The sequence below is a fragment of the Miscanthus floridulus genome, chromosome 9 (genome assembly GCF_019320115.1).
Source record: "Miscanthus floridulus cultivar M001 chromosome 9, ASM1932011v1, whole genome shotgun sequence".
Classification (NCBI taxonomy): Eukaryota; Viridiplantae; Streptophyta; class Magnoliopsida; order Poales; family Poaceae; genus Miscanthus; species Miscanthus floridulus.
This window is the reverse complement of record NC_089588.1, coordinates 14505373-14524678: the sequence shown is the minus strand read 5'-3', so window position 1 is coordinate 14524678 and position 19306 is coordinate 14505373. Positions and strand designations below refer to the sequence as shown.

Sequence of the window (19306 nt, the reverse complement as noted above, 5' to 3'; positions counted from 1 at the left end):
CTATCTTGGACAGAGGCGCCTCAGGAGCAAGGACCTAGACCTTGGGCCAGCACATTCTTGGTACATACTTGAGTGCACTTCTTCGCGAACTCTTGGAAATGAGTCAGAATCCGAAGAATGAACTGAGCCCAAGATTGCCCATCATCCGCTGGAGTCCGGAGAACATCAGCTACTGAATGAAAGGATTTCCACAAAATGTTCCAATTTTCAGTAGCCATCGCTAGCTTCCTAGACAAGTCTTCAATAGTTTTTTGGGCCTGCACAAGATCTTTATCAGCTCCACGTCTGATCAACTTAGCAAGTGCAAGTTCTTCTTTAGCATGAGTAATTACCTCCTCAGCCTTGTTATGACTTGTATGAACAAGAGTCTTCATTTCATTAATGCCCTCCGAGAGCTTTTTTCCTTCAACTCGAAGAGCTAGATAAGACACCAAACAACAAGTCAGCAGGAGGGAAAGGTTTGAATACTTGAAAGAAACAAAGAGAACCCAGAATACCTTTACATTCTTTCTTCACGGCTTCCAAGCTCTTCATGGCCTTCGAGTTCTTTGAAGCCTCCCGGATAGCAGCATCTTTCTGTTTCTCCAACTCTTGGGCAACAGTGTCTCTCTATTTCTCTACCTCTACCACCCGGGCATGGAGAGCCTTTTCCTCTTTTTGATGCGACTTACGCTCAGTCTCCAACTCGGCCTAGAGGAGGTCAAGGTTAGTCTTCAGAGAACTTACCTCGAAGGACAACTTCTTCTCGGTTTCAGACGAAAAGAAGAAGCCGATATAGTCACGAGAGAAAGTCTAAACAATTAAAGAAAGAGAAAAATAAGGCGTAAGGACGAAGGCAAAACAAATGGCCTAAGAAAGAATCTCAGAAAAACTTACTTGAAGCTTCTCCCCGAAAGAAGTCGTAGAGGACGCCAAGCTCCCCTAGGCTGCGGTCAGCTCCGATAGCCGATGGGTGGCATCGAACTGTTGCACCACGTCATCGGTAAAAGAGGGACCGCCGAAAGCAAGAGAAGGGGAAGGAGAGGCCGGCTGGGGCAAAGAAGGAACGACCAAAGCAACGTCCTGGGAAGCCGAAGCCAATCCCACAGAAGGACACAACGCGATGGCCACAGTCACCTCCGGGGCGGCCAAGTCTGCAACTTCGCTACGTAGCTCCGAAGCCCCCACAGCAACTTCACCAACAGTATGTTGCGAGTCCTGAGGCTCGGAACTTAATGGCACGGCGGAAGGCTGAGAAGAAGTCGATGAAGAAACGAGAGAAGATGAAATACTGAAAATTGATAAAAGAAAGCACCGATGAGAACCAAAAGAAGGAAGACAGAAGCAAAAGGATGAAGCCAGAATCTACTCACCCAGCCACTTTCTTCTTCGCGAAGCCAAAAGAAGGCCTCGCAGGGGGGACCACGACGGCGAAAACATTCCCGCCACCCGACGACGGGAGCGAGATAGCAGATATCGGAGCCACGGAAGAAGCCGGGGCTGGAGCCGTGGAAGAACTCTGCACTGGAGGAGCGGATAGAGCTCGGTACCGAGGCTACCAAAGAACTCGACACCGGAGCTTCAGAAGAAGTCGGCGCGGGAGCCTCAGAAGAACTCGTACCCAACATCCGATTACTTCAAAAAGTTCAAGACTAAAAGTCAAGACAAAGAAGAAAATTCAATGCAACAGGAATATGAAAACAACTCACCGCCGCATGATGAGGGGTACTTCGTCATCCTCCTCTCCCTCAGCCAAGGAAACCAGAGCACCTGCTGAAAAAAGAATAAAAAGTACTCGGTTCAAAGAGAAACAGGAAAACAAAGGAACAAAGAGTATTAAATGTGCTCACCTAAGAGCATGCTAGCACCAACTAGAGTACCTGAGAGAGTACTTGGTTTATGAGGCTTCTTGGAGACAGGCAGGCCAGACGAAGATCCATCCGTTCGCCCCCTCTTCGGGACACTACGAGGACCGTGAGGGACTAGACGAGGAACATATTCTTCATATACATCAATAAATCCGGAAAAAACTCCAGGAAGCGCTGTGGAGGTTGGGGACTTACTAGTTGCAGAAGTTCCAGCAAGTTTATCCCCAGTCTCCGCCACGGCAGGGAGAACATCAAGAGGGATCGGGTCAACATAGTTCCGCCCAAGCTTCCTACGAAAAAGGATAAAATAGCAAGACAAGGAAAAGCTAAGCAAAAATGGATGCAGCAAGAGTACATAAAGTATCCAAACAAAGAGATAAACAACTCACAGCTGGGGGCGGGTTGTTGGCAGAGAACTCGGAGACAGCAGGAGGAATAACGCTCACTCCTTTCAGCATCTTCTGGAGACACTCGAGTACCTCCTCATCGGTCAGCTCAAGAGCTAGGACCATGCGTGAAGGATCCTCGGCCCCAGAATACTCGAAGCCACGGTGCTCTCGCTCTTTCAAAGGCTGAACTCGGCAACGAAGAAAACTTGAAACAATACTAAAACCGGTTAAACCCTGTTGTTTTAGCATGCTAATCCTATCAAGGAGTGGCCGGATCACTTGAATCTCAGCAGGTGACTCAAGTTTCTTGTCCCATCGGTCATTCACCACAGGACCAGATCCAGAGTGGACGACAAGGGAAGGGATCAAATTGGTAGCATAAAACCAGTCGGTACGCCAATCTTTTACAGAATCAACCAGGTCATAGTCAAAGAACTTGCTCTTAAGACCCTGGCAAAACTAAATCCCATAACCGCCAAGAACGCTGGTTTCTTCACGGCGGGGTTGAGGTTTTAGACGAAAGAAGTAGCGAAAAAGAGATAGAGAAGAAGAGATTCCAAGGAAAGCTTCACAGAGATGAACGAAAACGGAAAGATGGAGAATGGCATTAGGGGTTAGATGGTTCAGACTAACCCTAAAATAACCAAGAAACTGATGAAGGAAGGCGGAAGCAGGAAGGCAAAGTCCGGCGTGGACAAAGGAAATGAAGAGGACAATCTCACCAGGACCCGGAGCAGGAACCCGATGCTCGCTCGAAACTCTCCATTCAGCGATGACTTTGCTTTGGATCAAGCCATCGCTGATGAGCTCGCGCAGCTGATCTTCGCTTGTTGTTGGAGCCGGCCAAACCTTCTGAGCAGCCCTCATGGCCACGAACTCTTAGTTCTCGATCAAAGAAAGGGATGACTCCTCGTCCACGAAGGTCGCCTGGGACTTGCTCATGGTTTTCTTCTTACCCATGAACTAGCGGAAGCAAAAAGGTACTGGGGAAGATGAAGCTAGATGGTGGCGCTAAGGACGGCGGCGGCAATGGCGACGGCGGATGATTAAGAGCTAGGGTTTGAAGGCAAAAGAAAGGCAGTAAAGAAAAAGAGGACGAAGAGTCTATAAATAAATTTTACAGCGTTAGAAACAGCCCACCAGGCCCGTTAAAGCACCGTGTGAAAATGCAACGGTCCATTTACCGACGCAGCTAAAACGACGGAGGGCACAAATCCACACAACGGTACAATCCAATGGGCAGATTTCAGACTTATCCGTCCAGCACCACGGCAGGGTTATCAGATCACTACAAGAACAACCCGTCAACCAAGAAGAAACAAAGGGCTACCTCGCAAGGAACAAAAGAACCTGGTTATTTAAGAAAGAACTCGGTAATCTCATGAACGACAGGGATCACAGCAGAGAAGTAAAGGACAACTCAGAAGACAAGATTCGTTCCATTACAAGCGACTTCAAAAATAGAAGATTACAAATCTTACAAGACCCAACAAACTCGATACCACAAAAAGCAAAGTAGCAAAGAGGAACACGGACACGGCTAGGCTCTGGAATGACTACATGTCCCAAATTGCTACTCGAAAGGACAAACCGCCATCAGCTACACTATTTTCTTCAAAGGACGGATGCAGTGCATCCAAGGCGAAAATCAGCAGCACGGTAGGACAATATGGAGCAGAGAAGGCCAGCGGGCATCTATCTACCCAAGACCGATGTGATGCTGGATATGGTGTTGATCTGCACCGGACAGTCTCAGGACAGGCGACGAGGATCAACCCAGAACTGCCAGATAAAGGAACGAAGCCCACATCACAAGACTTCCTCCAACTACCGCCATGTACATCCTGGTACAATGCTGTCGTGGGATTAGCCTACCTCTAATCCCTATCACAAGACTTCCTCCAGCTACGACAAGACGCACAGGAACTATAAAATATGCCCGGGGGCTGCTCTACTTCACAAACTACCATGTTCATGACCACGAAGGTTTCAATAGAATATTCAATGGATGAAAACAAGCACTCCGGGAGAGTATTTATAGATCAAAGGAGCGGCGCACATGGACTAGGAGTACCAACGAAATAAGCCTAAACAAGGACACAGTGAAAAGACAGTACTCAATAATGGAACACTCAGGCGAGAGGGAACAATACTCGAAGACGAGCATATTCAGAAGAATATACCAACACAGTACAACCCGTGAACAAAAGGCATTTACACTCAACCACCACCATACAACTACATCTGACAACAGCAGACTATCAAAGAATACGCCAAGACCTCGCATCTGAGTTCTTCCTAAACAAAACAACACGGATATACGCTCGGGGGCTGCAAAAGGAAGGATATATAGTTCTTTCAAACAACTCAGATTCAAGACCCTCCAACTTTTTGTTCCAAATAGCAAGAGGCTCGGGGGCTACACTCAGTGAGTGCACTTTTTCTTCGAAAAAGCGCACGTCACCAAAAGACTTCCTCAACGCAGACCACTTCGAGACATTACGACAAAAAGAACCCGGAACAAGCCATATTCGAGTTCTTTTTGATAAAACTTCAACGAACAATCAGAGCAACTTCAAGACAAGATCCTCCAGCTCCTTGTTCCAAATAGCAAGAGGCTCAGAGGCTACAACCAGATGGATGTACTTTTTCTTCAAAAAGCACTTACCACTCGAAGATCCCAAGAAGCGCTACAAGGTTTCACTCCAGAAAGCACTCGAATGATGTTTGTTCCTACTCAACAAGACCTGAAGGAGCAAAACGAGACTTTCAGAGCTCAACCATGAAGTGCTCGGGGGCTTGTCGATGCGGGACCCACAGGATACCCCGTAAGGGAGAAAGAAGATCTAGTTTAACTAGGATTCTTCCCATATAATCTTAGTAGTAGTACTATTCAGTAATCCTACTAGGAACTCTCATTGTAAACCGACTAGGACTCTGGCCTCCTGACTATATAAAGGAGGACAGGGCTCCTGGGGGACAACAGAACAACAATTGTACGACACTTCATAATCAATCCAACATAGAGGCTAACGTCGGCTGGACGTAGGGCTGTTACTCGATCAACGATCGAGGGTCCGAACCAGGATAAGTCGTTTGTCTCTTGCGTTCACCATCGAGTTCTGCATACGCTGAAGCCCGAACATACTGCCTCGGGTACCCCCGTGGCAGGCTATCGGTGGTAAAACATCGACACGAATATGGCCTGACTTTTCTACATACATAAATAATCTGTCACAAGTCACAACTTGCTACACCTAATTAAGATTATGCAATTAGTTGACTAGAGTACCTAATTAAGATTATGCAATCAGTGCCACGATTTTTCTTGCCGGCAAATTAGGTCCCACATGTCAATGACTTAAAAAGTATACGATGGCATATTCTCTTTGACCTACTAGAGTACATGTCAATACCTTAAAAAGGTCCGGTAAATATTTTGGGACAGAGAATGGAAGCATGGAGCTCCGGTGCGCCCTCTACAACCCCTCCTTCGACCTAAACAAACCAACAATTTTTAGGCATTGATAAACACAAGCAAGAAGAATAAAGATGGAAGTCAGAAGAGAAGGAAGAGGAAGAAGAGAAGAAACATAAGTAGCCAGTGTTGGGCCAAAAATGTGGCCTCCGTGTTGTCTCCTTCGAGACAACTCGGGGTATGGTGAATCACCGCTACTGCTGAAAGCTCCCCGCTCAATCGCCTCTCGAGGTAGCTGATGCTCATCGGCAAGCAGAATGGCCCGCACGTGGCGGCTGCACCGCCCCCGGCAGCTACTCCAAGCTTGTGCTCGGGATGGAGGGGGACGAGTCTGATTCGTGCCCTTTGGGGGCAGATTGGATGCCTTCCACCATATGGATCTGGTGCCCTAGTCCTCCAGTGGCTAAGGAGGCTCAGTGACCTACCATCGCCACTGAGCAATTCTCCGAGATTACGGAGTCCGGTGAGAATGCAACTGCATTGTTGATACTGATTGAGAGCAACACCAGCTTGCTGCACTGCCTCCAGTGGCGCTGCTTGGACCATCGTGGTGGCGGTAGCTATAGTAGCTAGGAAGAGGCGCATACTGGGGGACACCTTCACCCTGTTCGCTTATTGGTTTTAGCCAAACTTATTCAACCAGCCAACAATATTTTTCTCTCACAAAAAACCAGCATCAGCCAGCCCAAACCAGCACCAGCACCGACCAGCGAACACGCTGCTTGTTTGGGAGCCATGCCACCGTCGCATCGAGCCTTGCCATGCTCGGGCAATGACAAAGACCTATAATGGATGCCATTTATTTCTAGGGAGAATTATGTATTTGATATTAAAATAAATTGGTCTTTCTTGACACTAGAAAAATTGAACTTTCTTATCTAGCATCGAGTTGAAATTTTTCTTTCATAAATGGCATTGCCGTCCATTTAGACCAGTAACGGTGTCAAGTGGCTAGCAAAATGACATAAATGTCCTTGATCATAGCAAAAGTCCATGGTGCTAAATAGAGAAAAAAATAAATAGACAGGTTGTCACATAAGAAAATCGTAAATATCATAAATATACTTTGAACTAAAATGTGAATTTTTGATAATTGAAGACTGCAAATAAATAATCAATAAATTTTAAATTGGTAATAGCAGGTACAGATTATGACACTCGCTCTTCCTTTCATCTCGACCACAGATCAAGGATGCATGGATTAGGATGGGCTTCTGGTTGAAATACATAACTTATATTTTCAAAGTATTTATTTTTTAGTTTTCTAAAAGAAAAGGAGAGTATATGTCGTCATCATAACATCATGGCTCAAGAGCAGAGCACACCGTGCATGGCTCGGCCGGCGTTTGACGCCAAGCGATTCAGCACCGGGCCGCGCTGCCACAACCGCGCCCGAGTTGTGTCGCGCATCTGGCATCGCTATCCTGCTCCACACCAGCGCAGGAGAGGCCGCGTTTTGCGCAGCACAGCCGCCGCTCGTCCCACGTGCCGGAGCCACATGACCGGCGTCGCGTCGAGCTCCAGCGCCATCGCGTCATCTATGGACAGAGAAGCTGCTCGACGACCTCCTCCTCCTCGCCGAGACGCACGCTGCGCTGCGCATGAACGGCCGTGGCGCATCCAGGCTTGGCGCGGATCTTGTAGGTCATTATGCAGGAACTTCTCGATCGCTCCCTTCTCCCCGAGGAGCCGCACGCCCCGTTTCGAACGCCGGCAGGCGATGCCACCCCGCGGCCTGTTCGCGACGACGAGCCAGGTGGGCTGGCCGGAGCGCCAGCGGGCGAGACCGCCCCGTCGCGTCCCCCGTGTCGCGGCCTGGCACTAGCGTCGGCGGGCGAGACCGCCCCCCCCGCGCTGCGAGCTGGGCCAGCGCTGGCGGGCGAGGAACTCCCAGCGCGTCCCCCGCAGCCTCGACCTGCCGAGTCCGGCGCGAGAGGCCGCCGCGCCTCCACGAGCTCCTGGGTAGGAGACGAACCGCCGGCCGCGAGCGAGTATAGAGGGGCATTTTGGTACTTCCGAAAGAAACATGACAGGGTCAACGCAGTCAACTGACGGATTGATGCACTAAATAGACGGTAGTGTCATTTACAGAAGAAAATTTTAACTCGACGCCAAATAAGAAAGTTCAAAAATTTTAGTGCTAAATAAAGAAGACTGATTTGTTTTGGTGCCAAATATATAATTCTCTCTTATTTCTAGGGGTGACTGGAATTCTACCTCACAAAATACCCATACCTACACGCGGGTAAAAGAATCTCTCCATACACATACCCGCTTGGGTAAAAATACATATGGTAAACATATCTAAATGCATCCCACTATAGAAAAAAAAAATCAAGAATATATATCATATGTTTAAAATCATATGGCGCCAAATATTTCTAAATGGTCTATAATGTCTTACATCTATTGGATATGTGTCATATTTGATAGTTGGGTTGGGCCTTGAGTGTGTTTTGTTGGATACCTTTGGGCAGCCCATTAGCATACCAGTGCATGGGTGAGGAAACCTTCGTGTACCGTCCCATTACTAGGTAAAACCCATCTCGCGTCTTCAGGTTCCTGGTACTCATTGCCATCTTCAGTTAGTAGTGACTTCAGCAGATATGAGCAACACCCTGACAAGTTCGACGACGATTTTGGAACAAAAAAAGTAACTACAGATCCGCAAGAGACGATATATGCATCAATGAAATATTGAGGGAGGAGGAGGGTTGGCCTAGCCAAGAAATGCTTACATACGTGAACAGATCGGAGTATACCGGAAAAGGAAATTGATATTCAAAATATTTCGTCACGTAAAGAAAAACATATTAAACACGTACTTCGTCCCAAAATAAATAATGTTTTTTTTAATTTCTAGATTTCTTGTTTGACCGTTCGTTTTATATAAATTTATTTTATAACTATTATTTACTTTGTTATGACTTATTTTATTATTAGAGAATGATTTCTTTATTTTATTATTTGTAGAAAAAATTGAATACGACGAACGGTCAAGAAGTTTAAAAATAGAAACGCATTTTGGGTGGGACGGAGGTTGCGCATGCGAGGCAGGCGGCAGTAGTGTGTTGATGGCTTGATGCAAGCAGCCGTTTGTTGTCGGCTTTGGAAACAGAGTTTTGGCACGCAGCGACTCGCGCACTACCAGCAGCAGGTCTCTCTTCAACTGTTCTGTAACCATGCATCCACCCAACGCATCGACCTCGCGCTCGCGACGTGCTGCTGCTGCAGCTAGCATCCGTTCGACCAAGACCAATCCAGGCATGAAGCTCCAAGTCGAGGACAAGACAGTTTTGTTTCTTTGCAAAGCCAGCCCGGAACCGAAAGCATCATGCAATGATGCAAGAACCTACCAGCCACCACTGACCATCCTCATAACTGTAACAAGTTTCAAGTTTTAACTTTAACAGAGATCGTCTTACGATCGATTGCTAAATGCTAATGGAAGTTTCAAGTTTTAACAGAGACCTTACTACCCCTCCTGTCACATGAAGTTCAGAGTTGAGACATACAAAGCCGCTTTTTATTTTGGCTGCCTGATCAAACATGTTTGCTTACGCTGAAATTTGACTTATGCTGATGTTTATACTGAAATATTATGAGAGTAAAATATTGTTCTATAGCTGAAAAATAGTATCTAGTGTAGAGAGGAAAGATGGCAATGGCATGCATGCATCCTTGCTTTCGCACAACGGCACAAAGCGCAGTGATGACAGAAAGGACAGAGAAAAAAAAACAGATGAGAAATAACAGCATACGTACCTTTAGTTACCCGGGCCCATTTTTCCACTCACTTGCATTCAGTTAAATAAACTAAGGCCCTGTTTAGATCCCACCCAAAATTCAAAATTTTTTAAGATTCTACGTCACATCAAATTTTACGGCACATGCATGGAGTATTAAATGTAGGTAAAAAGAATAACTAATTGCACAGTTTGTCCGTAATTAACGAGACGAATCTTTTAAACCTAAATAGTCCATAATTGGACAATTTTTGCCAAATACAAACGAAGTGCTACAGTAACCAAAAGCCAAAAATTTTCGCATCTAAACAGGGCCTAAACACTTTTGGCCAGTCTGCTAAACTGAATACCATCCAGGGTGAAAAATGGTGGCTGCTGCTCGGTTGTAGGTTTACGATTTCTTAACTGAACTGCATCCAAAGTTCTGAACTTTCGTGTGTTTCAGCCTTCAGGAGGAGGAGAAGAACAAGCATTCCACACGACTCCGACGTCACTAAAGGCAGATTATATTGTTTCTTAACATGTAGCTCCTAATGTGGCCATTCAAATACTTCATTTCTGACGATATGCTAATTTGTACTTGCATGAAGAGAAGGCCGTAGGTTGCTCGAACCGTACGTTGATGAGCCATGTCACACGCCTACGCCAACTATTTAGTAACGCACGAAAAAGGCTGTAGACTACTACTCAAAACAAATCCATATACGCCAACTAATAGCAACGTTAGGTGATCCTAACTACTAAACACCAGAAAATAATCATAACTACGTACTCTCTCCGTTCTAAATTCATTTGTATTTCATTTCTCTGTTTTTGCATACGCATTCCTATCTTGTTCATGTGTTTTTCATATTTATGTATTTTTTTCCTCCTGCGTTCCAAATGGGATCTTTTGTAGGAATAGGTGTTTAGATCAACCGTAGGGAAAAAAAACACAGGAAAAAGATACATAAGGTTTCACTGGATGTATTTTTCTCATGTTTCCCTGTGAAATCAAATACAAAGGAAGGTTTCGTATGCACTATGTTTTTCCTATAGGTAATTCTTGTGAATCAAATAAAGGATGCTATAGTAACTCAATCTAGAGGAATGTGAATTCTACAACTTTCTTTTGTTTTCTCTACAGTCCAAAGAGAGCCTAAGCCATGTCACATGCATGCAACAACTAACTAGAGTAACGCACGGAAAAGGGTGTAGACTACTCAAAACCAGGTCATATACGCCAACTCGGAGCAACCGTTAGGTAATCATACATATAACTACAAAACACCAAAAAATAATGACAACTATAAAATACCAAAGAGAAAAACCCGAAGCACCATGCCCGTGGTTTCATATTTTAGATTTGCGAAACTTAGTTGACACAAAGTGCCTGTTTAGTTGCACTTCATTTTGCAAAAAAATTCAAGATTCCCCGTCACATCGAATCTTTGGACGCATGCATGAAGCATTAAATATAAATAAAAAATAAAACTAATTACATAGTTTAGACGAAATTCACGAGACGAATCTTTTAAGCCTAATTAGACTATGATTGGACACTAATTGTCAAATAACAACGAAAGTGCTACAATACCATTTCTCAAAAAAATTCGCCAACTAAACAAGCCCAAAATTGATTGCTAGGCAGATATTAATTAATACCAAAACTGAACGCCCTGTATGATCCCTCTCAGCCCAAGTTCTGAATCACTATATCTCTCCTCTCTCTCGCCTCTGATTTGCCACTTACTTGCACTCAAGGTTATTCTGTTCAACGAGCGCCTAGAATGCAAATGGTGTAGCTTTGTTCTAGTTAAATTTACTATTCGTGACTGCACAATATTTAAACTCTAATTTTCTTAATGGAAAATTGACATGGAATTTTTCTACATGGTTTCGGCTGAAACAATTCAACACCACTTCAGTATATCTAGGTAATGGAATACATAATTGTGGGGAAAGTATTCAAAAATACTTATCGGTAGCAACAATTGTTTACTATCAAGTTAATTGCAACATCTATGGTTGTCTAAAGAATACTGGCGCTTGATACACAACATGGCGGGTTGGGTTCATGTGCTCTGCCATTGTGTCTGTAAGAGCAAGTATAATAGCAGGCTGTAAGCCGACTAAATGCTGAGGTGGAGGAGAGAGGGGAGGAGAGAGAGGAGAAGCGGGCTGTAAGCTTACAGCCGGCTTGGGCACAAGAACCAAGAAAGTCTGTGAGAGAGATAAGTGGGCCATGTATTAACTGTAAAGAGCTAACTACTATATGAGTGGGCTGAGAGAAGACTGTAAAGAACCTTACAGCCAGCAAGCCGGCTATATTATTAGCCTTGCTCTAATGGTAGATGCGGGTGGCAGCATAACTTTTTTTCACATTTAGCACTATATATGAATTCGGAATTCAAAAAGTGGTAGCAAATAATGTAAAGTATGCTTCAATTACTTAAACTCACTGTACAAAAAACATGTGTAAATATGTTGTTGAACAAAAGGAGGTATCATAACATCTAGTGTTCATTGGCAAATAGATCCTATGGATAAGGAAAATGGTTGTAAGCCATGAGGTGGTAGCCTCATGCATGTTTTCACATTCAACCGTTCAATCAGTGAAAAATGGATTCCAAATTCTAATAATGGGTCACATACAATGTGAATCATGCAATGTTTACTTAGTTTAAACTCACTCTACCACGAAATAAGTGTAAACATGATGTCAAATATAAGAAGGTGGCATAAGTTCTTAGTGTATTTGTTAGCATGCAGTTCCTACTAAAAAGGCTACACATGGTTATAAGGCCATATGCATATTATCATGTATTTTCCATGGGGAAAAGATGTGAGGCTTGGCAAGAGCTTCCTATGGATGACTTTAGGCAAAGGAAATTATATAACTGTGGAAAAAAGGCACCAACTCCTTACACTTTGGGTTATCTAGATCCATGGTTGTTTACCACTTAACATATGGTTGAGGTAAGAAAAACAATACACAAAAATCTTACATATACAGATCCCAATTATACGAGAATTGGTAACCACTAATGTCTTTATTCACATTATGAGGCGAGTACTAATACCACCTAACATCACGAGGCGTAGCCGCCTATATTTCACATACCTCGGATCCCATTTCGCGACGAAATCCTCGCCAACTCTCTAATTTATTGCACTTTTTCTCGGGACACCATTTCTACTCCTACTGGAAAAATAGTTACTAGATTGCTCAGAGCCAAGTCATACATGCCAGCATGCAGTAATGACAATGCACGAAAAGCGGGAGACTAGTCAAATTCAAGTCGTATATGCCAAATCTATAGGTAGTCAGGTAATGTCGAGCAATTACGACTGCCAGATACAACCACAGCTCGCTATTTTGTGGCTAATTTAAATTTCCAGCTCTTAGCATGGATGAAGTGTTCTGGGTTGGGTCAAACAATACTACTACTAATACAGAGTATTTTACAATCATGTAGAACCACATCTCAGGTTTTTTCGTTGCCGATTTCAAGCCGTATACGCCAAATTGACAGGTAACGCCGGGCAATTACGACTGCCAGGCAAAACCACACCCCGCCGATTTCAATCTATAGAGCCACATCTCGGTTTTTCGGTCCCGTAGTGTTTTGTGTAAGCAATACTACTCCTACTAGCTTAGGTCATGTTCGGCAAAACTTATTGCTGTTGTGGCTAATTTGTAGGGCTGATTTGTAGTGAGAGAAAAATACTATTCCCATGGCTGAAAAGTACGATTGATTCTGGCTGATAAGCTCAAGCGAACAGTAGCCTTACAATCTACATTACCAAAACTCGATATACAAAAATCGCTCAAAACCAAAACTTGGTACTCTATGTCCAACTTTTAACACCTCGAGTACATTTGAACACACCATGATCACTCAATCCAAGTTTGAAACCCAGGTGTCTCTGTTGGCCCTTTTGGTTCTTGATTGACTCCTTGTCACGCAAGCAAAGCAAAAGCAAAAATTAGCGCCACTTCAATTTCCTCACCAAATTTTTTCCCCCAAACGTTGATGGAGGGAAACTGAAGGAGAGAGAGCCCACTTTTCGTCTGCATCGTCTCCAACAGTCCAACTCGCCTACAACCCAAACCCCAGCAGCTATTTAATTCACTGTGCTGCCGTGCAGAGCTTTTTTACAAGCGTGCCCCCACACCCCGCTCCTCCCCCTCCCTCTCTCTGTAACACCGCCGCTTTTCACCTCCCCTCCCCTTCCTTCCTCCGCTGCCGCTTGAGAGCAGCAGACCCCCACCTGATAAGCGCGGACCGCTCCGCTCCTGTCCTGCTATCCACGCACGCCATGGACGCCTGGGAGGCCACCAAGGTGGTGTTCGACCGGGTGCGGGCGCTGGACCCGGAGAACGCCTCCAAGATGATGGGCCTGCTGCTCATCCAGGACAACAGCGACAAGGAGCTCATCCGCCTCGCCTTCGGCCCGGAGCACCAGCTCCATCGCCTTCGTCTCCACCGCGCGCGCCGAGCTCGCCGGCAAGCCCGCGTCCCCGCCGTCGCCCGTGCTCGGCCCGCTGCAGACCGGCCCGCCCTGGGGCCTCCCGAGTCCCCGGCAGCCGGCCACCACCAGCACCACCAATCGCCCTTCGCCGCCGACCAGCTCGGGTACGACGGCGGCGCCGACGTTCTACGCCGACGACTACGACGTCTGGTCCCCCGCGGGCGGCGCCGGCGCCCACCGCCGGAGCTTCTCGCTCAGCGACGCCGAGGCGGCCGCGTCGTGGAGGCCCTGCATGTACTACGCGCGCGGGTACTGCAAGAACGGCTCCTCCTGCCGCTTCTTCCACGGCGTGCCCGAGGACGACGCCGCGGAGCGGGAGATGGCCGTCATGCGCGCCAAGGCCCTGGCCGCCGCGCCGCCGCCGCAGCTCATGGCGTCCGCGTACCCCTTCTCGCCGTCGCCCAAAGGAGGCGTCAGCCTCAGCTTTCTGCTCCAGCAACATCAGCAGCAGAGCGAGACCCAAAGGTGCCATTTTTACCCCGCCGCGCCGCGCCACAAAGGTTGCATTTTGTTTCCGGTCTCATGCCCATTTTATTTTCTGCGTGTTTGCTGCTCCAGGGCGGCGGCGGCGGCGGGCATGCTGCTCGGCGGCGAGGACACGCACAGGTTCCCGGTGCGCTCCCCCCGCATGGACCGCGGCGACCTCATCGCCAGCCCCGCCGCGCGGCAGATCTACCTCACCTTCCCGGCCGACTCCACCTTCAGCGAGGAAGACGTGTCCAACTACTTCAGGTACCCAGCACAGCAGGCCGCCATTATTGTCCTCTGCTCCGCCTCTCTTCTGTTTCGTTTCCACTACCTCGGTATCTCCAGGCTCTAGCAGTCCAATAATGGGCGAGCGAAACCGACTGATCGTCCTGGTTGCCATGGATCGAGCAGCATGTTCGGGCCGGTGCAGGACGTGCGCATCCCGTACCAGCAGAAGCGCATGTTCGGCTTCGTCACCTTCGTCTACGCCGAGACGGTGAAGGTCATCCTCAGCAAGGGCAACCCGCATTTCGTGTGCGACGCGCGCGTGCTCGTCAAGCCCTACAAGGAGAAGGGCAAGGTCCCTGACAGGTTCAGGTCCGTCCCTTCTCCCTTGCCTTGCCTGCACTTCATCTCATCCTCATCCATCCTTCTCTTCACATTGCACTGCACGCAGGTTGCTTGTTTGTTTCAACAGCTTTTGTTCGGTTCCTCGCTTTATTTATCGTTTTGTTTGGTTGCAGGAAGCTGCAGCACGCGCACCATGGCGCCGAGTTCGCCGGTTGCACGTCGCCCACCGGATTGCTGGATTCCAGGGACCCCTACGATCTCCAGCAGCCCCAGATCGGTCAGTAGTACTAACTGATATACCCGAGTAGTAACTGATATCTGCACCTGGGATTTTTAACCTTTTTGTCATCGTCTCCTTCTTTTGCCACTTTTAGTGAGCCTGAGTAGGCTAACGAGCATGCGAAATGACCTATTTATCCTGGTTGCTTTTCTCCCTCTACTCGCTGACGTGTGGGCCCCACACGTCAGCAAAATGAAAAAAACGTAGGAGGTTAAAGTTAAAAATAACCCTGCACCTGCACTGCCTGCATGAGTTCTTGTCTTGCAGCATTGCATTCTGTTGTGGCAGATAATTGCAGTTGCTTTATTTAGGCCTGGTTTAGATCACCTCCAAATTTCAAGTTTATTCACTCTCTCTCCATCACATTAATTTTTAGACGCATGTATGGAGCATTAAATATAGGTAAAAAAATAACTAATTGCACAGTTTAGTTGTAAATCACGAGACGAATCTTTTGAGCCTAGTTAGTCCATGATCGGACAAAGTTTGTCAAGTACAAATGAAACGTGCTACAGTGTCCAGATTGCAAAAATTTGCAATCTAAACCAGGCCTTAACATGCTTGTTTTGGTGTTGTTTAGGACCAAGGATGATGTACGGGAACATGGCTAACCATGAGGCGTTCCTGAGGAGGAAGCTCGAGGAGCAGCAGCAGGCGGCCGAGCTGCAGCAAGCCATTGAGCTGGAGGGGCGCCGCTTCATGGGGCTGCAGCTCCTTGACCTCAAGAGCAGGGGTCACCATCTCGGGCTCGGCTCCCCCGTTGGTTCTGGCTCGCCCATGTCTCTGGGGCAAGCTGATGGCAAATGCAGCGGCAACAACGGGAATGGCAATGCCGCCCATTTGGAGGATGTCACCGGCATCCAAGGTCCACTCCTTGACCCTGACAAGTTCTTGCCTCTTGCATTGCAGCATTTGTGAGGTGTTGGCAGGGTTGTGAGTTTTGAATCCATGCTTTCTTGACTGTAGATAAGAAGATGAGCAGTACTAGTAGCCTTGCAATGAGTGCTCCTGCTGCTGCCTCTGCAACTGATGGCAGCCCCAAGCAGGCAGTTAACCCTGGGGAAGAGGAGAAGGTGGAATCTGGTCCTGTGACAGCTACACCCAATGCTGCTTGTGGATTCCAAGAAAGGTAAGATTGTTGTTGTGGAGTAAAATATTTAAATGGGCATAACTAAGGTCACAGGCTATTTCTTTCTTTTTGGGGAAAGGGATGGGAAAAAAAGGCAGCATGGAACAAAGCAGAGTTTCTTTGGGCATGTTTGTGGCTGATAAACATATCGATAGGCAAGCCATAGTTTTCTTAGCAAGGGCATGCTACGGTTTCTGTTTCTTGCTTAGATGAATGCTTTTGCTACACTTTTGCCACACCTGGACTAAAAAAAACTGCATGGTAGGAATATAGAACAAATTGCTGCTTTACCTTATGCTGTTATTCAACGTTATATAGTTTGACAAAGAGGGGTGCCAATCTGTGATAGGAATCAAGCATGCCTTTTGTCTATGTGCTCTGTTTATTCTCTGGCATGGAGCTAATATGCCTCTGAAAGCAATTGTAAAAGGAGGTGGTGTGTGTAGGCTGCGCTGATCATAGGTGGTCTTGATTGAAAGTAACAAAAGGGGAAAAGAAATGCACTGTCAAAGGGTGTAGGGGAAAGGAGAAAAGATACTTACGACCACAAACTAATGGCTATTGTTAAGCAGTATCTTGGTGCAAGTTGTCCCCTTTTCTTTTGGGTTTGGTCTTGATCTTTTCCATCCAGGATTGATATGTTTCTTGCTCGTTTGAATTGTAGTGGCGTGGTGGAGCACATTTTGCCTGACAGCCCCTTTGCATCCCCCACCAAGGCCTCCATTGATACTATTACTACTGCAACTGCTCAGAATGGTAGCATCAGCATCAGCAACAGCAGCCCTCATCATGTGGCTTCGTCCCTTTTCCCAGCTGCATCCACCCTTGAGCTGCCCCCATACAACTGCTTTTTTCAGGTGCCCAGGTAAACATTCTCAGAAACTTAAATCTTTCATTCTCAGAAAACCATCATCATTTGTATATACCATTGTTCATTGGTGTGTGTAGTAGTAGTCTTGGCTTGTGTGCCTTAAGTATTTTGTTGTGGTCCAATTAGTGCTACATCGGGAGTCTAGAACTCTAAGATAAGGTAGGGCAAACCTCTGTTAGTGCTAGTACATTGGTAGTAGTTATAAGGGCTAAATGTGTAATAGAGGTGCTATGTACATACGGAGTATGGGGCTCGCCTCATGGGTACAGCTGAAAAGGATTGGATTTTATATATACACATGGTGTTACTACTTAATTGTCTACAAGAAGTTACAACATGATGTTTTCTTATTGCAATGCATGTGGTAAGGAAAGAAAGATTGTTTTACCTCTCTGTTTCTTCTTCAGGTTTTCTCCTGGGCATGAAGCCATTGGGCTGTGAATAGAGAGCAAAAAGGGGGGTCTCCTTTCCTCTAATCTGGGAGTAAGTATCAACAGCTCTTTGTGTCTGTCCTTTTGAGAGTGCTGTAACAATCAGCTACTCAATCATGATGATACGGTATAAAATTAGCCTCCACCACCTCCTGAATCTTGATGGTTATATTCATTCATGGATTGTGTGCAGGGAACTATGATGGCCCCATCAAGCAAGCGTAGAAAAGCGTAGAAAAGCTTTAACAAATACTTTGGAGGTGTATCTTCTTCAGAGTGGAGGGAACAGCAACAGCAACAGCAACAGAAGAAACAACAAGTCTAGGTTGTTTTAGCTCTAGGCCTATAATAAGTATATGATAGTTAAGTAAGTACTAGTCATAAATAATAGTAGAACTAGTCGTTTAGTAGCTCCTACCGGTATCAAGAAGATGATGAAAGGTCCATCTCGTCGTATGCTCGTTTGTATGGATCTCACTGTTATGATGATACTGGTAATTAAAAACCGTAGTAGATGGTGTAAACTCTACTGGCAGCCAGTTGTAGTGAAGTGAAGTGGCTGCATAGTGCATACAGACATCCAAAAGAAAGGAAGGGTACTGTACTCTCCTAGTCCTCTCAGAGAAGTGGACAAAAGCCAGACAGACATAGCAGCAGGAAAAAGTGATGAGGTGAGAGCGGGGCACTGCTTGCTCTGCTGGGACCAGAGAGCAGAGCACTCACGGGTGCAGCCCCTCTATGCAGGCACTCTTTGGGCCTGTGTGCAGAAGGTAGCAGACAGAGAAATGGAGAAGTAATTACCAATCAAATTTACCTCGGTTTATTTATCCTAAGTTATTTACTTACTGCTACTAGGCGGAAGGGGTTCTAAACTTCTGTTTGATCAGATTCAGCTCTCCTTCTAGAGGCAGCAGCTTATGGTAGATAAAAATAGTGAAATATTCATAATATCTTTTTTTTATCTTCCTTTACTTATTTCATTTCTCTCCCTATTTCTGTATTTCCCCTTGTCTTCTTCATCCGCCCATCCTCGGTTTCTCTTAATCCAATGCTGCCACACCCACTCTTCGACTCTACTCCCCTCTCCACTCGTGCCACCACCCCACTCGTCGAGACTTCGACCTTGCCCCAATGGTGTGGTCCATCATCACCCATCGAGACTCTGACCCAATGCTTCGGTCCGATGCAACTTCGCCCTGCCTCTTGACTCCGTGCACGACTTTGCCTCACCCACTGCGCCACGGACGCTCGAATGAAGGGTAGTTCAGGGAGAGGCTCGCGCCAGATGGAGGAGTGGGATGAAAGCCATTTTTTTGGTTTCCTCTGACAATTTTTCTACTCCGGAGAGAGCGGAGTGGAGCCAATGCTTCCTACCCCGTTTGGTAGGCGAAACCGTGGAGCCGCTCCTAGAGTGGCTCCGCAATTGCTATTAAACAGGGCCTCAGGACAACTCCAACCAAACTCCTACTTGAGCTCTCATCCTATTTGGAGAGCTCAAACTTGTGAAAAAGCTCTCCAACTGAGCCCCTATTCAAGCCTCGATGGATGAGGTGCTCTCATTTCTCTCTTCTCTTAAAGCTGA

At 46.5% G+C, this 19306-nt stretch overlaps 1 pseudogene; it reads left to right on the top strand.

Moving 5' to 3' along the window:
• The first annotated feature begins 13624 nt into the window (after positions 1-13624).
• LOC136481397 (zinc finger CCCH domain-containing protein 53-like) lies at positions 13625-18531 on the top strand (annotated as a pseudogene).
• The last annotated feature ends 775 nt before the right edge of the window (positions 18532-19306 follow it).